A 24,839-nucleotide genomic window follows, 5' to 3' on the forward strand; every position below is an offset into this window, starting at 1 on the left:
GCAGGACTGTAGTTGCTGCCGATGCCGTAAGCCTTATTCCAGCTTTGATCTAAACACTCTCAGCTGCTTTATTTGAGCTTGGGTTGTTGTGAATGGTTTTAAAACTGTTTGGGACTATCCAGAGGTTAGCCATTCCCTGGCTGAGACCAATTTGGCTGCAGATGCTGCTTGGTTGAAGACATGGCTTCAGTGTTGTCTTGCTTAGCAGTGAACCAGTCTGTCACTGTGCAGGAATAAATCATGAAGGCTCATCATGTTTGGAGAGGCAGCCTCTCTGTGGAGCCCCTGTTGATGAACAGGTCCTTGGAAACGCGGTCCTGTCTTCATTTTGTTTCAGACAGACTTGGGGATTGGCACCTGGCACCAGATTTACTGTTGTTACACTGTGAAGTTTTCCCTTTATTTTTGTGCAAGAGCATCCCAGAGCTAGGAGAGCATCCCATCCCAAGCATAGCTGGGCTGTGCCGTGGTGGAGACTGCACCATGGAGGGGAAAAGCACAAAGCACCTTGCTCACTGTAGCCTGGAGAAGGGATATCAGCAGGTGCAGAGCAAGGAGTTTTAACCCCAACAACTGTCCTTCCCTTGTTTTCTGGGGACAGGAGACAACAGGTGATGCAGCCATGCTGCTCTCATCAATAGGGAGCATTTCGGGCTGGCTTAATGCCTGGCTAGCTGCGCCATGCTTGTAGGCATCACCAGGACATAGACCTGTTACACTGGGGTCCCTGTGCCCTCCTTAAAGCTAGGTTAACAGTATTCACCGATGTGATTGACCTAAGTCAGCCGTTTTCAATCTTTCTCTTTTGAGGCTAGATGGTATTTTTTCAGAGGAGATCTCCCCAGCTTCTACAGTATACACATCAGTTGCTACCAAACTCTATGGGCTCCCTGTTCTTTGTCACTGGTGGCTCCCAGAGGTCGCTGATGGGAGCTGTATGCCTGTCTGGCATCAGGCATAGTGAAAATAGGCTGTGCCCGCTGTGGTATGCACCCTGAAACAGTTCCTTCTCAGCCTCTTGCGGAGGTCTTTTAGTGGGTGGTAGCTGAAACCTGCTAAACCTCTCTACTGCTGGTTCCAGCTGTGGGGGCAAAAAGCAAAGCCCCCAAACCCCTTGACACACTGCTTCTTTGCTGAGCTGGTCCCTATCCTCCCCATCTTCCTTATCTGGTCCAAGCTGCAATCCAGTTGATAAATTACCCTGAAGTGGGAGAGAAAAGAAGAATCCTAACAGGAGGTGCCAGAGGCAGTGAACTGGGGAGAGATGGTAAATCCCAGTGACCTGATGGTAAATCCCTGTGCATGGGGAGATGGACGGTGAGGGCGGACTGCTGCCCCACGAGCTGGTCTCACACACACACGGATGGAGCAATGTTTTTCTTCCCAGCCGTGATGAGACGCAGGAGCAGCGTGTGCCAGAGGAGGTGTGGGGCTGGAGTATCTCCTGTTGGGTGTAGGGTGGAAAACTGCACGGGTCTGCATTACTGCTAGTGGTTGCTGTGCCTGGATTTGTAGGAGCATGGAGCTGGGCGTCCCCACGTCCAACAGCTGCCCTCCCACCCCGCTGCAGGAGCAGGCAGGCGGTGGAGTCGGCGGCACAGTCCCATCACACCGCCTTCTTTCTGAGCTTGCTCTAAATGGCTCTCTGTAACACGAGCCGCATTGCAGCCATAGTCCTCTCCAGAGGGCATCTGTATTTACACTGGGGCTTTCATTAGCAATCCGGCTCTTGCATGGCCAGCAGCCCGCAGCCCTCACTCATCTCTCCTGCCCACACGCTCAGGGAGCGAGACGAGCACCCTGGCACCGCTGTCCCCTAGGAGAGGCAGGTGACTGGGGGCTGGAGGAATCCCTGAGCCTGCTCCCCTCTGGAAGAAGCGCCCTGTCATCTTTCCCCGCCATCCTGCAGCAACAGGGGGGGCTGCCTGCGGAGTTTCCCCCCAGCCAGGCTCACTGATCCCCAAGACAGCGCGGGGACAAGCTGGGTTCGCTTTGGATGATCGCTGGCTCTGCGGGCTGTGTTCCTCCTGCTGCTCTCATGCAGTTGCTGCTGTGCCCGACTCCCAGCCACAGCAAGCTGAGCCCGCCATCTGGGGAGATTGTATCTGGCAAGGTAGGAGCTGATCCCTTCCAGTTGTTCTGCTAAAAGGGGTGTGATCAGTCCTGTCCCACCTGGAGAGAGTGCTTCAAGGAGTAGTGCGTATCTGGTTTGATGCTGCATTCTGCTGTGGCTCCGATGACCAGGCAGTATGCTGCTTCACGGGAACAAAATGCATACATCCATCTTGTTTTTACCTATACACTGGAAAATCAAACCCTGTCTCCCTTTCTGCTCCATCATAGTGCTCTGATACCCCAGAGCCTGTCTCTCTTCCCTGTTCATGTGCAGCACCCTGTGCATTTTCTACAAGTCGTGTCACCTGCTTCTCCGGGTGACAGTAGGGTCTCTTTGGAAGCAGGGAGCAGTCTGGATGTGTCCTGGCAGAAGGGCAGAGGGAGAAGAGACTCACGGAAGGCAAAAAACAAGGAATTTCAGTAGGCATGGAAATGGCATGAGAGAAGTTATTCTTCTAGAATAACCCCATCAAATTAGACAAGGGAAGAGACTCCTTTCTCTGAATAGTCTCAAAAGAGTATCTTCTTTTTCCTTCAGTCCCCAAGGGTGACATGCTTTGCTATGGAAAGGCCTGAGGCTGCTGTTGTCCCTGGGGGCCTTCTGCAGGTGATGCTTCCCTTCTGAGGACTGACCCAAGTAACAAAACCTGTTTTAGGGCCCCCTGCATCCCCAGTTCCTAAGCATTGAGGAGGGAAGTGTGTGTGTGTGGGGGGGTCTTCCAGCCTTCCCTCCTTAGCGCACCCTGCTGTGCTGCCAGTGGGTGTATAAATAGTGCCCACAGCATACTATTTTGGTGACAAGCTTTTCCCAGGATTCATCCAAAGAGGTATGTGCACAAGTGTTAAAAATAACGCTAAGCCCTGCCCAAACACTGGCGTCGGTTCAGGGATGGTGTTTTGGGGCTCTTCATAGAGAGCCCTGGCTCCTGGGTGGGTGCAGCAGAGGGGGTCTTGCTGCTTCCCTGACCTCACTGCCCCACTGACCAGAGAGGATGCTGACCTTCAGCAGATCTGCTGTTCCCCAAGAGGATGTGAGACTTGCACTTCTAATTAGGCTATTTGCTACTGGGCTTTCCCTGCATGTCCTGTGCATTATCTCTGGGTCTAATGGGAGGGACAATGCCAGGAAATGCCAGGAGGGGTTAACCTGGGCTTTAACCTGCTGCCAGCTCCCTGCCACTGGCCAGATCTAGCTGCTCCTCCAATGTCTTGTGCCACAGCAATGGCATATGTAGACGTTCTGGACCTACGTTAGGTTTATCCTGAGCTGGAGATTGGTATAGTTGTGGAAGGCATATTAAATTATGTTGAATTATGTCTGTATGTTGAATTAACGTCTATAGCTCTGGACATCCTTGTTATCCATATAACCACAAAAAATAATTGCAAAATTTTGCCCTTTTGATGGGCTGGTTGGTGCCTGTAACTGGAAACCAGACCCCCCTGCAGAGACTGCAGGGATGCTGGGGAGCTGTGCTCCTGGGGCTGTGTAACCTGTGCAGGCTGCCTTGTCCCACTGGGGAGATGAGAGCTGCAGTTTGTTACCCTCGGGCTGGGTTTTGCCTGTTGATGCTCAAATCCTGTGCTAGGTATGTAATTCTCCCACTCTCAGGCTGCTGGAGCATCAGTTCCTTTCTTGTTTTCAGGCCACGTGGGCCAGAGCAGCAGACCCCACTGCATCCTTGTGTATGGAGTCTGGAGCTCATAGAAATGCATCTTGGAGGGCTCGTGCTCCAGGGAGCCCCATCAGAAGACAGAGATGCTCGGTCTTGTAGACAGGTGTTGTAGCTCTGCTGGTCTAATAATAATGATGTGATGTGGCTTAATATGTGGAGCCTTCTGCATGGGAGAAGAGGAAAAGAGCTGAAACATCGCCTGGCTGCAGGCCTGGGGCAGTGCTTGGTCTCACCTATCTGCTCTGATTTGAAGGCAGTGGTGTCATGGGCAGGGAGACCACACTTCTGTTTCGGTGTCTGAAACAGAACTATGGCATTAATCCCTCCCGATAGCTCTTTGGCCTCCGTATTTGTATCTCCAGATACATCTGTGCTAGTTTTGACTTTGAAGAGGAAGAGCCAGATACTTCTGCAATCTCTAAATACATTACTTTCTGAAGGACTGGATTTATTTTAAGCCAATATGGAAAATTGCTGTGAAAGCAGCGGGCGTGCAAAAACTGCTGAAAAGGTCACAACTGCTGCTTGTCACTCCATGCTTCACCTCTTCTGATGTGGGAATACTAATCCTGGCAGGTGTCCCCAGGGATGGAGGAAGGGTCCTGCCAGAACATGGTGGCCAGGAGTTTTCTCCAGCCGTTGCACTGAGAATTAGTGAGAGCACAGCAGCTGCTTGTGGTTTGGCTTTGGCTGTCTTATCTACTGTGCCCAGCTCTCACCTGCTCTCCTCCCCTTCTGGCTATTTAGCTGGGCTTCTCTTTTCCTTGCTATGTGTTGAAAGGCTCTTGATGAAGTTGTGCACTGGTTGGAATGCTTTCTTAAGTGTTGCATTCAATGGAGTGCACTGAAAGTACAGACTTCAGAATTGTCCAGAGGTGGAAAAATATTACAGAGATGAAAAGCATCTGCCTCTTTTTTTTCTTTCTGTTTTTTTTTTTTCCAGGTATTGTGAGGCAGAATAACCTGCTCACCTTCAATCTGCAAACCTTCAATCAGGGGCATCCTTCTCTTCTATTCCTCTGCTCCTTCCTGCTCCTCTCCCATGTCCAGCCAACATATGAGGTCTCTGAGTCATCATCATTGCTGTTTATTATTAGGTCTGAGCCAAGGCACCGTGTATTATCATTATGGAGCTCCTGAGGGCACTTTCAGCGCTCTTTCCACCCTGGTATGCTATTGTTCCCATGGCTGGAATGTGTCTGGGGACACAAGACCTTGTTTGCCATCTTGAAGCACCTCTTTGCTGGCTGTTTGCTGATGTGTTTCTGTGCGGTGCCAGAGCACCACACGACAGTTTCCAGCAGTTCCTGAAGCGCTTAGATATCTCCGCAGGGAGCATCACAGAGCATCATGCGCCGTCTCTTTAGTCTACCTCACCTGAGGGTAGAGCCCTATTTCAGTCTGTCCACTGCAGTCTAAACTCGATGAGTTTGTCAGGAGTCTCCTGTGACCTGCTTTGTCACTGGCACCAGGTTACGGGCACTGTGTGAGCCCAGGCTTTGCCCCTACCAGCTTTTGCTTTCTATTTTAAAGAGCACGTCAGGATTTCCTCCCACGCATGAATCCCCTTTATCTCTATAGCATTTCCTTCACCGTGGGTCTTTTTCCATCCTGAGCAAAACTGCTGCGCACAGTGCATGGACACATACTTCCCAGGTCTGGCTCTGTGCGCTCGTGTGCCTGTCTGCACAAGGATGGCTGCCTGCTGGGTGGAGCGTGCCTGCAGAGGAGGCAGACCTTGCACAACTGGCCACACTGCAGCTAGATGCTGCAGATTAGACTTTGTCCTGATTAAGCATACACCTGTAAGCACTTAAAGCCAAAGGGTTGTTTAATCATGGTCTGACCTGACACGGAGACCTACAGTGCAGCTGAGTGACAGTCCGGTACAGCCTGCCCTATTAGATGGGAAGAAGTCATAATCACCAAAGAGAAAGTTAGGAGGGTTATCAGCTGTGGCCAAGGGTCACCTTCAACAAGACCAAATTTATGAGCAATGTCTCTTCACTGTGGTGGGTGAAACAAGGATGAATCCACTGGCTGAAAGCTGTTATTGAACATATTCCATTTAGAAAAAACAAACTCGAGTATGTTTTTAATAGATATTGGATCAGCTGGCATGGGATGCTTCTCCACTCTCAGTCTTCACCTGTAGGCTTGCTGTATCTTTCCTGAAGCATATTTCTCTTTCTCCAAGTATTCTACCTGAATAAACCGCTCTAGGCTTTTAATCCTGCATTAGAGGCTGCCTGGTCCTCTGAGTCAAACAGAAATCATATGAGAATAAGACCTCCAGAAGTCATGCAATTACATCTTTCTAACCCAGGCATAGTTTACTCAGACTATGCCATTCCTCATGTTTCTTCATTTCATCTCTCTCGAGAAACTCCCAGGGACTGGGACATCATTGCTGCATCCCATGTCTTTACAGTCCAGCCCCTTCCCTTCTTCAGTTTCCCCTGATGCTGTGGCACACAAAGTTGGCCAGGATCCTGAGCTGGGCATTTCTTTGTCAGCAAACCCAGACCAAAAAAAACCCTTTGCAATTTCTCACACTAAGGGCTTCTGAAAACCAACATGAATGCCTACCTCTAAATAAGTAAAGCAAAGATCTTCTGAGACAGACAGAACCATGCATAGTATGAAGAAAACCAGTCTTATCTCCTGAGTGCTGTGTTTTTTTGGTGGAATAATGAATGTTTTATGTGTCATACCTGATGCTTAACCTAAACTTCCCTTGCTGCCTGTCAGGCAGCCTATTCCTGTTGCCCTGGGATGTGGAGAATGGCTTATTAACTTGTTTTTGGCAGCAGCCTTTTATGCATTTCAGAACTGCTTTAATGTACCCCCTGGTTTTCTACAGACAGCTAACCCAATTGCTTTGTAATTTATTCCTTTCTGTTTTTTGTTGCTGTCTTTGAACTGTCACCAGTTTGTCTATATTTTTGCCAGGCTGGTGGAAAGCTGGGGCACGTACCAATGTTGGGTAGAGAGGAAGAATTACTCCATGTCTTGCGTATGGCATGCCTGTTCACACAGCCGGACTTATTGTTTGTCTGCTTCAAAGAAAAATGCCACTATTACTCAAGTTTAGCCTGTGATCTATGGTAACCACAAATCCCTTCTGAATGAGCAGGTCATGCATGATGATCATGGGTGAGGATGTGCAGTCTGTGCAATGTGAGGTGTCATAGTAATGATTATAATTTATGTCCATTTGCTGTTTATGTACAGACCTTTTCCCTTCAGCTAACAGATGGTACAGATGAAGATTAAGAGACGACCACTCCATTTCAGAGCCAGCAGGTTAAATGCCCAAGAGGTGGACTGAGTCTCCAGGATTTAGATACAAGCCTGCAACACATGGGCTTTTTAGCAGACGTTTTCAATGGCTCTTCCTTAACTGTTTTGTTTCCTCTCCTCTTTGCAGCTTTTCTAAGCGCCTACTGGGATGCGGGTGTCCATGAACACATGCAGTCTTCTGTGTGGCACTGGTGTCTTATTATCTGCCACTCATGTGCTGCTGTGTTGCTGCTGAGGGATGGTTTTTGAGTGTACCTTCAATGGTCTCTTCTAATCAGAGCGCTTTGCAGAAGTACCAGTTATCTAAGGATTGCTTTACTTGGCACTAAAACGTAGCAAGCTGGGGCAAGTATCACTTCAGAGCTTGTTCAGTTTGGGTGATAAATGTACAACCTTGGGAAAAAAAGCAGTATAAACAAAATTAATAGCATGCATCTCTAATAAATCAGCTGGTAGCTGTGTGCTGCCTGGGTTTCATGGTGAAGGTGGGAGTGTTTGAGAGCGGGGAGGTCTGCTGGAACACTTCGTGGTGAGCTGACAGCTCTCTGTGCTTGGCTTTTGTTGTTGTTCTGAGCAGCGATGGCAGAGAAGTGCGCAGGCATGCGCAGAGGGAGGCGAGTGTGGGTTTTCTGCGTGAAATCCAGAGCAATCTTCATACTTGCTGTTGCCTTGGAAAACTGGAATATTTATGACTCAGTACTAAAACAGGAGGCTTTTTCCATTCTTGGATGTGGCCTCTCTTGTGTCCAAGAGTGACGTTTTTCTCCTTTCCTGTTTGACCCTTTCCTGTTTGCTGTGCTATGTCCCACCCATTTACAGCCTCTGAGCAGAGGCTTGTTTGCAGCACAGCCACCCTCACTTGGAGTCAGCCGGGTGATTCCCCTGCAGAGGGAAGGAAATGTCACTTCGGTGTACACCATGGGAACCAGAAGCAGCCACCTTTCTTGAGCAACGCTTGCTGCGTACCCAGCGGTCTCTGGTTGTGCTTAGTGTGCAGACAGTGAACCATCTCAGGGCTGCACAGATTCAGCTCAGCCCTGCAGTTTCTCAGCTGCTTAGCTGGAAGTACACAGTTTTTATTTGCGGTCAGAATATGAAGCAATGAATACAGCAGAACTGTGGCTGCCAACCAGCTTCAACATATAACATGGGAAATTAGGACTTTCTTCATGGCAGTGGGGAACTCATAGTTTATGGTGAAAATGTATTAGTTTAAATGCTTTAGGTAAACTGTGCTGTAGGGACAGGATTGTTCCCATTTTTGAAAATTGATTTTAACAGAAGTGAAACCAGTAACACCTTCATATCTGTTGTTAACATGGGCTGCTCAGATCAAGTGGTTGATTGCCAGATTAGGTGCATCTTTTTTTGGTAACAATACCCCTTCTATTTTTCTTTTGCCAATGTTTTGATTGGTGAAAGAGTTTTTATTCCCAGTCAGTGTATCATCAATATTTGAGTGAGTGCTTGAAGAAACAGGGTTGCTGTTACAGCTCAGCTCCTGCTTCAGGCACTTTGAAATCTCAGGCTGCATCAGTTACATCCAGGTTTTGCTTTAATTTAAAGTATACTGTACAGCTTTTTGAGCTTTGTTTATCAGATTGAAGCTGAGACTACAGACAGCAATTCAGGAATTGTTCTGCTGTTTCTGTCCTGATTTCCCTCTGTCTAAAAATGTTCAGCTATTTCTTTGTGCTTCTGCATGGGGAGAGCTGAGTATTAGGGCTGAAAGATGGGCACTGGCATTCTTGGATCAATTCTTCCTTTCCCACAGCTTTCCAAGGATTCATATCTCCTTCTTGCCCCAGTCTCCCGCACGTAAAATGTTGATAGTATCTTTTTCCTGGACGAGCATACTGGGATCCTGGGCTGCAAGGGACTGGAGACAGACAAGCTGGTTGTGGGCTGGATTTGGATATCCCGTAGCCATCTCAGTATTGTTGAGATATGTGGAACTCAGCCCAGCCCAGTGGGAGCCATGCCAGAGCTAGTCCTATCTGTTAGTTGTGACTTTTTATGGAGCTTGTAACTGTCTCCGTTCCTGGGCAGTAAGGCAGCAGCCACTAACATTAAGAAGAATTTGACCTTAGTACAAGGAAGAAGGAAATCACTATAGTGATTCGGATGAAGAATCCACCTAGCCCAGTATTTATTTCCCAAAAGAGGTTGCAGGTGGTCAGCTAGGGATGAGTGAGAGCAAGGCAAGCAGATAACGGTATCTCAATATTTTTTTTTTCAGGGATTTGCCAAGTCTGTTGTATTTTATTTGTTTAGTAACCTGAAATGGATCTCTCAAGTGCTTGTCCTGATTCCCATTGAACCCATGTGGACTTCTGACTTTTTTAGTCCATAATGCCCTTTGCTGAGAGGTAACAAGCAGCAAACAGGCTAAAGGAAGAGTAACCAGAATGTTGAAAGAGGAACTACTGGTCTGAAGGGAAGTTGTTGATACAGAATAGCCTTGAAATGAAAGCTATTTAATGTGTGAGTTAATGCTCTGAGCAGTGAAAAGTAATATTGCTGATTATGTTTCCTAAACACAGAGTCAAGAAACCTCATCAATTCAGAGGCAGTTCATGGTTATTCAGCAGGAAGAGCTGGGTTGTCCTTAAGGAATAATACAAATGGGAACTGGATAGTTCAAAATTGCATTGTTGTGTGCATGAGAAATGAGCAAAAAGTTCAGCTCCAGCTAGGAGCTCATGGGGAAAGTGAGAGAGATGGAGAAAAACCCAGGGTCTATCAGTGACCTTCAGGATAACTGTGAGCAGCCATGAAAAGATAAATGTCATCCACTGTGACATATTAGAAAATTATTTGTACCAGAGAATAGGGACATTTTTGTATTTTAAGGCATGGTGAGATCTGGCTTGGAAGATTGTCAGCATTTCCCATCACACTCTGAAGGCTGTATTTAAACTAGGTCATGTCCAGAGAAGGGTTACTTATGATCAAAGCATGGAGAGCCTATCTAATGCAAAGTGATTAAAAAAATGGGATGATGTAACTTTAAACACAGTCTGGATAAATGCTGACATTAAAGATCATTTTTGGAACAGGAGTGAATAGGGGTGAGCGACACATGCGTAAAGATAAGCCAGAAATTTAGAGAAGGTTCTTAAACATCAGAGGAATGAATTTGGGAATTAATTCTGTTAGACAATGGTTAGCAAACAACAAGAAATGTTCATCTGGGGGGGAGGGGGATGGAAGGAGGTAAAAAGCAGCAACAATCTTCTCATTTCAAGCCAATTTTTTATTTGGAGGTGTGACTCTGCCTGGGGTTGCTAGCCCTGAAGAAATCACTACTGCTGTTCTGGGCCATAGGCAGGTCTTGCTGGGGCAAGACCACCATGGGGTGGGTGCCTGGTGAATACTGCTGTTACAGATGTGACTGCAACCTGCACAGCCCCACAAGCTCCTGTGCCTCTGTCCTGAGACCTGTTCCGAAAGGGATACCCCATTGCTCTCTACAACGACCTGAGAGGAGGTTGTGGGGAGATGGGGGTCGGCCTCTTCTCTCAGATAACCAGTGATAGGACTAGAGGGAAAGGCCTCAAGTTGCGCCAGAGGAGGTTCAGGTTGGAAATGAGGAGACATTTCTTCTCAGAAAGAGCGGCCAGGCACTGAAACGGGTTGCCTGTGGAGGTGGTGGTGTCACCATCCCTGGGGGTGTTCAAGGAAAGGTTGGACGTGATGCTTAGGGACAGGGCTTAGCGGGTGACATTGGTGGTAGGGGGATGGTTGGACCAGATGTCTTGGAGGTCTTTTCCAATCTTAATGATTCTATGATTCTATGATTCTGTGATTCTATGAAGGCAGGCTCAGCACGGATCTATAGGTGACCCTCTGGGGAGTGGGGACTGAGAGGTCAGGCATTGGCATGATACTACCGTGTGCTTTCCTCAGTCTGGTTGGATTTTTGACCTGTCGTTCAAGAACTCCCGTATTTGTTCCCACTTCACAACGAACAGAAAAATTGTCAAGTGCACATTGGTAACAATTAGCCTGTATTGATCTCTGTGTTTGAGAGAGAAATGTTCTTTGACCTCAAAGAGGAGGGATTGCAAGGGTGAGGAATGGGGAATGATTTTTTTTTTCTTTTTGAGGATTTTTATAAAGTTTGCAGCACCCCCTGCTTTCCTGATGGCCTGTGTGCTCTGTTGCTCCTTGCTCCAGGTGAGAAGGACCATACTGTTGGTTCAGCTGTGACCAGCATCCCTCTCTCTGGCATTCCTGAAACGTCTGGGATGGTGGTGGATGGGGTTGCATTGTCTCAGGGATTCAAATTTCTGCCACAAACGTTGAGCAAGGTGGAAAGGCAGTGAGCTGCTCATGGATGCTCATGGATGGTCCAACACCTGGGAAAGAGCAGTAATGTCTTTCCCTTCTGTGGCTGTGCTACACATGAGGTCACGATGAGCCAAAAGCTGTGACCTGGGCATGTCCTTGCAGCTTTTGCTGTGAAATTGCAATGAAAGTGGGAATGCTTCTTCCTGTTAGTACATGGGGGTGTGCCGACCTTAGTGGCTGATTGCTGCGTGGTACTTGAAGGCAGAAGAAGGTACTCCTGCCAAGGCAGAATTTAGTTGGGCTTTATTTTTCCCATAGCGCTCTGTTCATTTCCTGGTTGCTGTCAGGAGCACAAAGTGCTGCAGGTACATGTGGGTCATACCTAGCATGAGTGCAGCACACGGGGCTCCCCTTGAAAGGCGCTCTGCCGCAGCACAGCACTGGGAAGGGAATGTGTCTCCTCATTTGGAGTTTGTGGGTGGGAGGAGGCGTCGTGCATTCACTTCTCATCCCTTTGGAGCAAGGGGGAATGAGGTGAGATGGCAAAACCACTGCCCCACACCTGGGGTGTGTATAGGTAATAAGACTAATGTTTCTTGATAAGCCAGAAGCCTATCTGAGGCCACACGAGCATGGGGAAAGTGCTGAACTGAATAACCGTGATGGGGAGGAAGGCACACTTGTTTACGTTCGGGAACAGTTGAAAAGTTATTTTTCCGAGGGAGCCCCTTGCTTGCTGCATTACTGCCTCTGTTTTTTTAACAAAACGGCCCCAAACTCCATCAGCCTTGGCGTGCAGATCTGCCCCTCAAGGGAGGCATTCGCGCTGGTCAGTCGGTCAATGCTGGTGTCCGTGGTGGGGACAGGGAGGCGGGCAAGTGCTCAGCCTGCCAGCATTTCTTCTGCCTCCCTCAGTGCTGGCAAGGCCCGCGGAGGACTGGGGAGGGCACCAACATAGTTTCCATTCTCCTCTCTGCTGTGGGAATGAGTCTCCTGGGTAACAAACGTGCCTTGTTTTGCTCCGAGCTCGCGGCTGGGCCTGGCCACCTCCTTCCTCCCTGTCCCAGCCGAGCGGGCCCGCGGCGCCTGCTGGAGCCTGCCTTGGTTGGCGCTGACAGCACAGCAGGACGGGTCTCAATGGGTCTTTCTGGCGTAGCTTTTTACATACACCTCTCCAGGGGCAGAAGCTTCTGCGAAGTACTGTGTTGCCTTGTTTTATTTGGTTGTCATTTTGAGTGCATCATGGCATAGAGCGAAAAGTACTCAGGCCCGTGACGGTTCTTCCTTTCTTTGTCCTGTGCATCTGTGTGACATTTTTACCTGTTCTCTGACTTGTCTGTCCCCTCTGTTTTGGAGGTGGGTTTTGGCTTGTGGACGTGGAGCTTCTTCCTCCACAGATGCTCAGCTTTGCGAGCTCTGCGGAGCACAGGGCAGCGGCTCTGGGAGCGGCGATGGTGGTGGTGATGTCCCTCCAGGATGGCTCCCTCAGGGGAGCTGCTCCAGTGCTGGGATTACCTCCCCTGAAACAGCCTAGAGCACATCTGGGTTTGTGGTTACGCACAGATGAGACCAAAAAAAAAATAAAAATACTGCACTGGGGAGGAAGGAGAGGGCTTCAGGTTCTATCCAAAAGAGAAACCCTAAAGGAGCCATGTGTGTCCCTCCTGTGCCTCATAAGGAGCTGCACTGACTTGAATATGGAGCAGGTTGTGGCTGCCTTTGGTGAAAGGAAGGGGGTGAAAAAATCCTTTCATGTAGTCCTGTGATAACAGGAGAGCCTAGCCTCTTGCTGGTGGAAATGCTTTGTTTCAGGAAGGAGGGTCTTACGTGGATTGCTTTGTGTACATGCCAGGATTTAGCCCAGGTTGTGGGCAGCACTGTAATCACAAGCTCTGCTTAATAGTTGCTGGGATCTTGGCTTGATATTCCTTGTGACAGCTTGGACTTCAGAGATCCTGTCACTGCGAGGTATTTGACACTGGTCAAGGTGCTTGTGGCTGCATCTCACTCTGGGGGTGACTGCGTTTCAGGGACACTGTGTAGGTGCTGTTGATGAAGCTCTCTAAGACAATGCACTACAGAAATGTAAAAGAAGCTTCAAGAAGCTTCTTGTAGTTTTTCTGATCCTTCAGTTTTAAGTCCTCCCATCCTCCTCCTCCTGTGCGTTACTTTGCAGACGAGCATTTTATCGCCAAGGGCTCTGGCTGCCATTATCAATTGTAGAAACACAGCAGTCTGGTTCCTTTTGCTTTCATTTACAAAGCCAGAAGAGATAAGACAGCTTACAGTCACGCAGCATCTGAAACCCAAGCTCATCACCTAATAAGATGCTTCAGCTCTGTCCTATGGCATAGGCTTTGATTTTATTCTTCTCCTCATGCTACCTTCTTTATTTCCCAGTTCCTGTAAGAATCAATCCTCCATCTTCCAGCCTGATTTGTTCTCTCCCTTCCTCTCTTTCTCTGCTCCCTCCCATGCCCTCCCTTGTCTGAGGTCCCACAGGGACTAATTGCAAGCCGGAGTGGCAGTGCTGTGGGCATGCTTGCTCCTTCACACGCAGCAACGTCACAGCAGCAGCAGCAGGAGCATTGGAGATGTGATTGCGCAGACCCTCTGCATTGCCAGGGATGCAGCTGTAACAAAAAAAAATAATTGACTCTGTGTTTCCCACAGCATCCTGGTGAGAGAGCACGGAGCCCACTGGAATCAGAGTGCTCAGCACTGCCAGAGCGGAGCGTGTGCAGGGAGAGGAGACGGGAAGCAGAGGATCTGTGGAAAGGTGAGATGGAGAAATGAGCGGGGTGGGAGTTTGCCTTACTGATGGTTTTCAGACCGTTCATTGTCCTGTGAAGCGGCTGGCTTGCTTGTTTCTGCAGAGATTGCCAGCTACCCAATGAAGCTTAAAGATTTTAGGATCGCTTTGTCTGTTCGGAGGCTGTGTTGCTTTGGAGCTGTCGTGATTATAATTATGCAAGGGAGTGAAGAGGCTGGTATTGCTGTGCAGAATGTGTGTTTGTCCATTGTGGCTATGAAATAGCGGTTGTCACGTCCGGGGCTGGTTGTGCAGAGGCGATCCGCATTTCTCCCCAACAGTGCGCTCTTGGTGCAGTCGCACAGCTCTCCATTGTGTCTGCCATGACAGCCGAGCCCACACGGATTGTTGTGGTCCCACGAGCTGTCACGCTCTCTGTGCATCCCCGGCGGTGATGCTGCTGTGCAGCTCAAAAGCTGTTTTGACAGACAGCACTTCCATGAAAAGACAGAAACAAAGGACGCGAGCGCAGGAAGGGCTGCTGTCATTATGGCTTTTGGCTTTAAAAAAAAAATTCTTTCTTTCTTTCTTTTTTTCAACTGGTAAATCAATTGCTCAAGGGGTATTAGGGTAAAATAGTGTGGCAGGTTAAACCTTGCTCTTCTAAAAAATGATACACTGGGATCTGTGCAGGCTGGAATCCTTTGTGTTGCCCAGGGTGTGTCTGTGCCGGCTGTGTAAATGAATGCTTTCTCCCTGCCTCTTTTCGCCGATCAGATGAGAAAGGTTATCTCAGAATGGAGGAATTGCTATTTTTAATTACTGAGATAAGTGGTCTGGGCTGGGTACCAGTTACTAGAGCTTAATTACATGGACCTTTTATAACCAAATCCATCTTTACCCTCCTCCCTGCCTTCCTCCTTCTTTTCCCTCCCCCACCCCCTGCACAAATCCTTCCATCAAATTGCTGCTACACATTCAAAAGGAGAAGATCTTGAACAAAGAGAAGGATCTATGTGGGAAAGGGATATGGATTGATCAGGATGACAGTTAGTGAGAACAATAAGGCAAAGGTACGGAGGAATGATTTGGTATCTGTGATGCAGTGACATGGCTGTAGGGGAATGTATACACGGGAATGTAGTAATGTCAGTAAATAAGCAAACAGAAGATGCAATCTTTTGGGGTTATAGAAAATGCTGAACACGTGGGGTTGCAATTGTAGGTGTTTGGGAGGAATGTGATGTTAATGGAAGTTACATTAACATTGGCTATTGAGAAACAGATGAAACAGAGACTGGATTGAGGGGTGTTGTAAGGGTGTGTGGAGTATGGGGGAGTATAGAGATCTTCTGCATTTATTTTTTTTTAACCTCCAAACACCTAGAGCCTTGTCTACCTAATCAGTGCTGCTAATGAGGGAGCTTGGCAGGTCTAACCTCTTCACAAAACCCTTCTGTAGTGTGCCAGCTTGGCAGAGTGCTTGGAGCAGCTTAGCATTGAAATGACCCGAGAATAGTTCAGATAAAGCATCTTTAGGCCTGTCAAGAGCCACGGGATGGTAGGGATCATATAGATAAAGTGGTGAGTGTTTGGCAGAGCTATAGAGGAACGTTGAAGCAGAAAAGGCAGGTGTGAGGAGCATTGCAGAGCTAGAGGAACAGAAAGTTGTGGGTCAGAGACACACAGGGCACAGGGGAGGAAATATGGGTTCACGGTCAGGGAATGTAAATATGTTGCTTGTAGTATCATTCTCCAGCCTCTCTCACTGCGTTCCCTGTGTGCATCCCCACCTGGTTTGTCTATATAGGCACAGCCTTTTCTGCAGCAGTTGTCTGAAGGAACCATTTCGCTGCTGCGGATTCTCAGACAGTCGCTCCCTCTCCGTCCCCCTCCGTCCCCCTCTCTTTGTCCCCAGGCCTCCATCCCCTTCAGCCTGATGGGAGTGGGTAATGGGATGTGCTCCTGGTGCTGTGAGAAGAGGGAGACATGCTCCTGAACCGTGTTTGTGCTAAGGAGAGGTGGTGCTGCAGAGCAGCCTCTTGCAGGAGGGTGCTGGGGGCGAGAACAGCACATGTGCATCCATAGGTGCATCGTGGGTCAGAGGATAGATCACTGCAGGTACACACACGCATCGTGCTGTGAAAGAAAATTTGTGTACGGTCTGTTTACCACATTTGCGTAACAGAATAAAAAGAAGGTGGTGCAGCCTGCTTTGCTGCATGGGAGGGAACACTCCTCAGGACGTGCAGGCAGTGCCTAGCTGGTAGGTGCCACTCTTACAGGAACATCTGTTAAGCCGTGAGAGTGCACAGATAATCTCTGCCCTGAGATGCTTGAGCCTAAAAGATGGACAAGAGCTTCTGATGACTGGAGCTGGCTGAACTGATTCATAGCAGGGAGATAAAATCACAGCTGTGTGTCTTCTTCACTGCCTTGATGAAAAATGGAGGGATGAAGTGCAGCTGGCTCCCGGGGTCCAAGGGCCTGCACCTGCATTGCACAGAGTGCAGATGCCTAGGAGAGTATGCAGTGCACTCAGAAATGGCCTGCCCATGGCTCCATTGCTGCCTGTCAGGGTGTCTGATGCTCTGATAGCAAGCAAGGAACAATTTCTCTGTCCCAGAGGTGTTAATTTTCTTGCAGTCTGATGCTCCTGGTGAGACAAGGTCTCACTCTGGTGTTATTCCTGGTAGCCAGACAGTAACCCACCTTTAGCAACCCCATGTTGCGTTTTGCCCCATTTTTCATTTATTTCCCAGTCTCATTATTCTTTGCCAATGTTTTCTGAAAGCCTTATGTAGTGTTAAGGCCAGGTTGATAGATCTAACGTGGGTCACTTCCCTTCCTGTTTCAGAGCAGGTACAGGCTTTGCCTTTATTATTTGCCAGCCACCTGGCTTCAGCTCCTTTCTCTCTTTCTTTTTCCTCATGGGTGTTTTTATTGAAAGCTCTGTTGTTAGCTGTGATCATGCAATGGTTTTTTCATTGTTCTGGGATCAAAAATATCTTGTCCTTTCTGACTGGAGTGCATTAATCTCCTTGGATTTGTTTCCACTTCAAATGCTCATTTCCTTCTCTGCACCCTCTTTTCCCTGTATTGTCTAACCTGTCATTGACGCAGCTTCCATGTTCTTCTTCATGCCAAAACAGTATCAAAGATGAAGTCTCTGCTTGACTGTAATATCCTTCTCGGTGTGGTTATTCATTCAGTTTGGTCAGGAGCCCTGTTCTTCTAATTTCCTCACCTTGCTCAGTGATTCCAGATGTTTTTTTGCATATGATGTACATTCAAAGTCTTTTCTGAAGTTATTCCCTGAGCTCTTTGTTCTTGTTGGCTTTATAACTGTTTTGCCTGGTATGCCAAAGATCTGCTCTTTAAAAACTAAAAAGGTTTCATTATAGAGCTGCTTGCTTTTTACTGTTCTGTTTAATGTAAACTGGATCAGCTTGAGATACTCAGTCCAAAGTCATTTCTATATCATAGACTCTGGGCAATAACTCATCTCAATAGGCAAGGTCCTCATGCACCTGAGTACTGATTAAACACAAGAAATGCAAAGAAAAAGTGAGAGAGGTAGAGATCTGTGCGTGTGGGTAAGACACTGAGGATCTGAGATGCAGATGCCTCTCTGTCAGCTCTGGAATCACATTTGAACGAGAAAAAATTGTCCCCGTATTTGTGGTAGCTATTAAAATCCCATCGGAGGTGGGAAAGCTCACTTGTCTGCTACCTTTGCTGCTTTGTGCAAAGAATCCTGATGTGGATAAAGTGCTTCTGGCAGTCTGGTTTGTAGGTCCAAAAGAGCCAGAAGGCTACCTGGTCCCAGAACCATGCAAAAGGCTGCAGGATAAGGCTTGGAGGAGCTGAGGGAGCTTGGCTGGCAGGGGGTGGAATCCATAGCAATGATCAATGACAGCTGTGTCGGTAACCAGCCTTAGCAGGGATTTGTTGTGTTATCTGCTGAGCAGGCTCCCTGCATGCCGCAGCATTCATCTGGAAGTTGGTTAGTCTCCAAAGAGAAAGTAATGGGCTGTCAAAATGGCTCTAGTCCCTGATTCTGCTCCAGTTTTCTCTCTTGACGAAAATTATTTTAGCATTCATTTTCTGAAAGAAGTGGGTCAAAGCAGGGACACACCTGTTAAGATGAGAGCAAGAGCAGGCTTGTCCGCGAACTCTCCCTCTCCCCACCACAGTTGTGTTGTAACCTCAGGAATGTGCAGATAATGTTTTTTCTCTATCCATCAGGCACATGCAAGTATTTCTCACTGGGCAAGGCTGCTGGTGGTTTGGTGGCAGTGGTTTTCGTGCCATGGGCAGTTTTGTTCACGATGTATCCCCATCAAGAATTTGCAGTGTGGAGGTCAGGGCTCAGTGCTCCAGGTGCCACACAGAGAGCAGCGTAAGAAAGAGCCTTTGTTCCCAAAAGCTCTTTAAATTGATAAACAGACCAATAGGTAGAGCTGCCAGGTGGGGGGAGCTTAAAGAAACACAGAGATGAAGATTGAGATGATGATGATTCAGAAGAAGAGAAGAGATGATTCAGGTGGTCATCTAGATAGGAAAAGAAAAAAGAACTGCAGTTGTTAACTCTTGGAAAAAAGCTTCTCTGAGCTGCAGTGTGGGTAGGAGACCCAGACTAGAGTATGCTGTGTTCTTGGGAAGGGGTGGGACATGTGGACAAGGGATGGGTACTGGACTGGGAAAGTCTGCCTTCCCGCTGGTTCCCAGATGCACAAGAGACTCACCTGTGCATCTGTGGCTCTCTTTGCTCAGGAACATTCCTGCATCCTAGTGCAAGGAAATTAAAAAGCATACTTTTTTCAGGATTTTTGTTTTGGGGGTGTGAGAACTCAAGTTATCTGTGTGATGTTTGAACCAAGGAGTTGCTTAACCATGATACAGTCAACTCTGGGAAAATCTTGTGCTCCTGAGCGTTGCCTAACACAGACTTGATGTGACGCCAATTAGATCATCGCTCAGCTCCTTCTGGCCCCCAGGGAATGGGCTCTTCAGGTGCTGCCCTTGAAGGGAGCAGGGAGTCCATGTTCCCTACATCGTTAGGCTAATCTCACTGGTTTGTTTTAATTCCAGAGCCACACCTGATTAGGGGTGAGCTGGCACCAACTGCAATTACTTCTGGAGAAGTGTGACCTAAATGCTTTCAGTGGGCAGGTTTTTCTCCATCCTGCTCTGTACACATTGGTGAAGGAGCAACCACATGCCTACTTAGCCTCCTTTTACCTGGTACTTCCAATTCACTTAAATTGCTTATTAAGGCACCTTCTTTTGGTCCCACTCTAAGGCTCCCATGGCAAAGAGCAGGAACACAGGCATTGTGCTGTCTTGCCTCGTGTGTTCTCTGTAGCTCAGATAGCATAGCTGTCCTCACAGATGTCCTTCTCGGCAGGGAAAATGACCCATCTGGACCATTGTGCTAGGGAAATTTGTTATTCTTTGTAGTGAGGCTATTTCCAGTGCCTGCTTGCACTGTATTTTTCCCCCTGTGGACCAGCATTCAGACCTTTCCCAGTAACTCAGCTGATAAAGTCATAAACCCACGTACAGGAAGATCCAGTGGAGGTGTAAATAATCCGTATTTCTGGTCCCAAGATATTGCTGGCCCACACTGAGTATCTTCCCTGGCTTTGCCTCGTTCCTTGTGATCCATGGCAGGAGCGACACATCTGCCCTGAGGTCTGGCTTGCTGTGGCTGCCCTCTCCATCTCCACTTGTTAGCACGTGAACCGTTGTAGTCACTCTTAAGGGATTTCTTGCCTGAATATGGCTTATCATGAGCAGTGATTGTAGCTCGACCCTTCAGAAGAACAGCAAGTGGATTTCAGCAGGCATCTGCACTTAGTCATTTTCTATTGCCAACAAAATGTTCTCTTTAATCCATATTCAGTGGCATCTTACTTAATCTACTGGTAAGAGTTATCCTCCAACCGCAGGTCATAGTGCTTGAAATGGCCATTGAGGGGAGCATCTTCCTTACTCAGATGTCCTGCCTCAGCTCCATGTCATATGCCTCATTTTCATTTCTGCAGACACTTGCTATTTATAATTATTGGATGTATAACGCACTCTGAAGGTGGTGACTACTCCTCATGTCTGTAAGCCTGACAGCCTTCTTGTTCCCACTTGCTTTCCTTCTCTGTTTCCTCTTTTCCCTGCCTTTCAGGGGGAACTTGGGAGAGGGAAGGTGAGGCTGCAGCAAGCACAGAGAGACCTCAGACATTCCTAGAGGTCTCTATCCCCCAGGTCAGTAGGGTTGGTCTGTTCATGGCACAATCAAAAGGGAGGAGAGAAGAAACTGTCAGAAACAGGTATGTCCCAGCACTGACAAGCAGTGGGCATGATGGTGGTTATCACACAAATGTGGCAACACTCCTATCGCAGGTCGTTCAACATACTTTTGACCATATCTTGCTGAGACACCGATAGCAGTCATTGATCTATTCTATTCCCTGTGCTTCTGCTGGTGACTGCACAAGCTTTACAGACCCCCAGAAAAGCCTCCATCTCTGTAACTGACCCCTCCCAGGCTTTGTGCTGCTGACATGGTTTGGTTTTGCAGGGTGTAGAAATACTTTTAACTGAAGCAACTTGTTTGTATTTGTCCTGGAGGTGCAGAGGGGTGATTCCTCTCTTTAACAGAGGATGTTCCACAGGCAGTATTTTGGTCTCCTATCTTGTTGCCTGCTTTCCCCTTGGCACAAGTTGAGGTTAAAAGACAAAAACCACAAAAACCTCTTGGCCTGCTGATAAAAGCAAAAGGAGAATCTTCTTTCATGGAGGCAGGCCACCAGACCTCACTGATTAAATAAGCAAATTTCACCAGACAAAATTTCTTTCAGTCCAGACCTTAGTCAGCCATTGAGGACCCTGTTATCTCTTGAGGGCCCAGAAAGAGAATTTGCATGAAAACAGGTAAAACTCCCCACATACCTACCCTAAGTATTTGTGGAAGTTGAAGGTGCAAAACCCCCACAAATCACACTCCAGAGGCAGTGAAAACAAACTCCTTTCCTCAGAGAATGTGTATTTGTAAAAAAAAAATCCCTTGGTTTCTTCTATGCTAGTCTTTTTGTAAGCATGGAGTTTCTGAGCGTGATGCTGACTTAAGTAAATGGTAGAAGAGTTTAACAAGGAAATCTACAACAGTATACTTTGCAAGGTTCCAAATTATCTGGCTTTGAACTACCAAAAGCCATGCTTTTGATGTCATGCTGGCCATGAGGAACTTTACTAATGAACATCTATATTTAAATGTTAAGGTACATAAGAAAAGGAATGGAAAATTATCGTCTTTTAATGTTGATACATAAAGCAGAGGGCATCCCACCACTGATTGGGAAAGTGTGTGCAATGAATTAGTCACCCCAGCTCAGAAGGATGACTACAGACTTGGTGGGAACTGAGAAAAAGTCCTGAATCTGAACAAAGTCCTGGAAAACTTTCAGAAGTGGAGAGACTGAAGAAACTAGAACTATTTGTGTGAGATGGGAAACTGTAGGGTTCATAATATGAAATAATGAATGGTTTAGAGAAAGAAGATAGTGATTGATGTGCTGCCCAGCTTGTAATGTCAAAGTATTCCAGAGAATTAAGGAGGATTATTTGAAACTAATAATAGGAATAGTTTTCACATACTGTGATTAATTAGTCCATGAATCTTGCTGTTAAACTCAAAGCCCAGCAATATTCCCAAACAGCTTGGCATTTGTGTGAATAACAAAGACTACCCAGTGTATTTATAGCACATGTTCAGAACAGAAGTTGTAGAGTTTTGAAACCTCCTGGTTGAGCTGAGCCCTATCTCAGTGTAAGGGCTTAGGAGGGACAAATTCTTCCTCACCACGTGATGTAGATACGTGATGTAGTCTTCTTTGAGACTTCTGGTACAGAGAAGACACAGCAGCTTCAAGAAAGAAGATTTCCAAATGTGGGCATGTCCTATAATGGAAGGCCTGGGAGCCTCCTGTCTTGAGGGGTCTCCTCTACCCTCTTGAACGTGCTTGAAGTGAGTTAAAGCAGAGTGGTCATCCCTCTGGTGCATCCCCAGGAACGTTGACCTGCTCATCCAGTACAGAGCCAAGGATCATCTCTGTTTGCTCTCCCTTTTTCTCCAGTACTATAGGTCTGTGCATCCTCTGCAGCCCAGCAAGACTTTCCTTAGCAGAAGACCTTGGTTAATCCAGGGTTATCAGATTTAGTTAGTTAGACCCTTAATGCTCTGTTGAGCCCAGTCATTCCGAGCCTAATTAGCACATGAGCTGTCTTCTGGAGCATTATCCTAAAATAAATGTCTCACTCAGGGCAGCTGATCACTGTCCCAGCCGGAGCTTTACAAGCTGAGTTTGGTTTGAGTCGCCAGCCCCTGCTGAGGGATAAGTTTCTCCTCTCAGAAGAAAAGTATTTGTAATCATTAGTAGAGCCTGGTCTGCTTCATAAGTATTTTATTAAGGTTCTGGCTTGCCTTTTGTTAGTTCTGTTGCATGGAAAATATTCTGTAATGTAAATTAATGCTGCAGTTTCATCCAGATCCTCTGAGCTCTGCCTCGCCGCCGTGCAAACACATACACAAGTGGAGAGAGACGGGTGTCGGGATGGGGACAGCTCTTGTATGTGAGCAGGATAAAAAGCTTGGGACTGCTCAGAGGGGTGGTAAACGCAGTAGGAGATAAAATGCTCTCCCTGCCCTAACACAAGGACAAGTAATGAAGGTAAATGTTGGTACATTCAAAAGGACTGACTGACAGCTACTACTGTGGCATGTAATTACCTATGGAGCTCAATGATTCAGGATGTTACAGGGTCCAAAGAATCAGAAAAAAACCTGGGCACTACCAGGGATGTCAAGAATATGTAGCACTATGATTTTAAGGGCACCTAGCTGTTTATGGAGGGGTTATGAAACCTGCTTCTGGCATAAAGCATTCTCAAGTAGAGGCTGCCTGTGTTGAGAGGGGGAAAATGGAATAGCCAGTCTCTTGTTTGTACACTTTGGGGTTATTACACCTCATGCTGAGCCTCTGAACTCCGCTGCCAAAGGCGAAGGACTGGGCTGTACTGGCCATCTGATTCAGTCCACAGACTTCTGTGCTCCCATGCTGAAATTAAAAATTCCCTGAGGCTGTTGATCCATGAAGGCTAAATATGTTCATCTGTCCATGGCTTCTTTCTCCTCCCTCTGTTTCTGAGCTAGTGGCAACAGTCGCCCTAGATTTTTTAATTCTTGGAAAAAAACAGCATTCTTGGTAGACTTGTTTTGGGCAGGGAGGTCACATCAAGACCTGCTGTGTAGGGCAAAGAGCAGTTTCTAATCTTGCACGGTCTCAATATGTGCTGAGAGCTGGGAAGGGTTAAAGTTTTCTGCAGTCTTGGCAGGAGTCAGCTGTTGGACATAGCTGCTGTTTGAAAAACCATTTAGATTTGCAGTGCGTGGAGGACCATCTAATAAAACCAGCCTGCTGCTGGGATGTTTTTCTGTTTGTGTTTGCTTTTGGGGCTTCTGATCCAGTTGCACACAGTATGTACTAAATTCCTTGTACAATTGCATAATTTAAAAATAATAAAGCTCTGCAAATGTAGGTATTCTGGATAGCTGGCAGAACTGATGCCCATCACTGCGAGGTAACGCCATACCTGCATTGCTTCTATTCACACAGCTGCTGTAACAAACCATTATACCACCACTGTGTTCAAGTCTGAAAATTATCCTGTAAGGGCTTTTTGACACCTCTAGCAGTTTTATTTGTGGTGGATTGGGGGGTGGGTAATAATGTAGTTGTTTCAAGAACTTTTTCCTCATTTTTTTTTCTTCAATTTCAACTGAATACCATATCCACGTTTGCTCCCCATTCTGCTTTTGCTATGTTGTTAGATCTATAACTTAATGTTATACATCTAGGTTGTACACCTATAATCTGCTGTCCCAGAAATGGTTGTTTTTCACTTGATACTGAGTGCTTTGTATATACGTGGAGCTCTGGGCTAAGCAGACAGTGAACATAATTTCACAGCCTCTTTACCTGAGCTGTCTTACGACTGAGCTCCTTATTTCTCGCATTTTCATCTGTGGTCGCTGATACTTTTGCCTTGCAGTAAGGGTTCGGGCTTGCTTTGCAGCTGTGATTCCTGCCAGGCATGGTCTTGATAGAAAAACGTTGCCATCTCAATCTGGATAGAGAGCAAGTAATAATGAAGTCATGCAGCCATGGAGTGGCTTGTGAGCATGTATGTGCCGACCTGCGCTGCAGTAAGATCTTATTTCCTGTGAAGACAGGCCTTCTTTGTCCCTTTTTGGGCTTAGCTCATCTCTTTTCCCCACGTCACGAAGGTGACAGGGGATCTAGAGATCCATCCTGAGATGGAACTGTACTCATTTGCTTTCTTTGTGCAGACGAAACTTCTGAAATTATCCTCCCATAACCTTTGGATAAGCAGGACCTCTCTTTTGTCACAGTCTGAGCAAAGCCGAGCTGTCTGAAGCCATCTTCCAGGAAATGTTAGGAAAGTCCTGAGGGCCCAGTGGGAGAGATTTGTGACCTATTAATTCTAGGGATGCTTCACATCCCCAGCAACCCCTGAAATTTCCAATGCTGAGAACATTCCCACCCATATGAAGCATCTGTGCCCTCTCTGCCTCTTGCTGTGATCTCAGCAGCCTTCACCCCTGCAACACACACCTGAGC

The 24,839-nt window shown here is 47.2% G+C and overlaps 1 protein-coding gene across 4 annotated transcripts in view; it reads left to right on the forward strand.

Moving 5' to 3' along the window:
* RUSC2 (RUN and SH3 domain containing 2) overlaps positions 1-24,839 on the forward strand; it is a 53,347-nt gene that overhangs the window by 6,524 nt on the left and 21,984 nt on the right. For all 4 annotated transcript variants that reach the window (XM_080573403.1, XM_080573402.1, XM_080573404.1 and 1 more), the window contains exon 2: positions 14,061-14,166. The gene's annotated coding sequence lies outside the window, so the exon portion shown is untranslated. The remainder of the gene's footprint in view (positions 1-14,060; positions 14,167-24,839) is intronic.

Source organism: Anser brachyrhynchus (genome assembly GCF_964034855.1).
Source record: "Anser brachyrhynchus genome assembly, chromosome: Z".
Classification (NCBI taxonomy): domain Eukaryota; kingdom Metazoa; phylum Chordata; class Aves; order Anseriformes; family Anatidae; genus Anser; species Anser brachyrhynchus.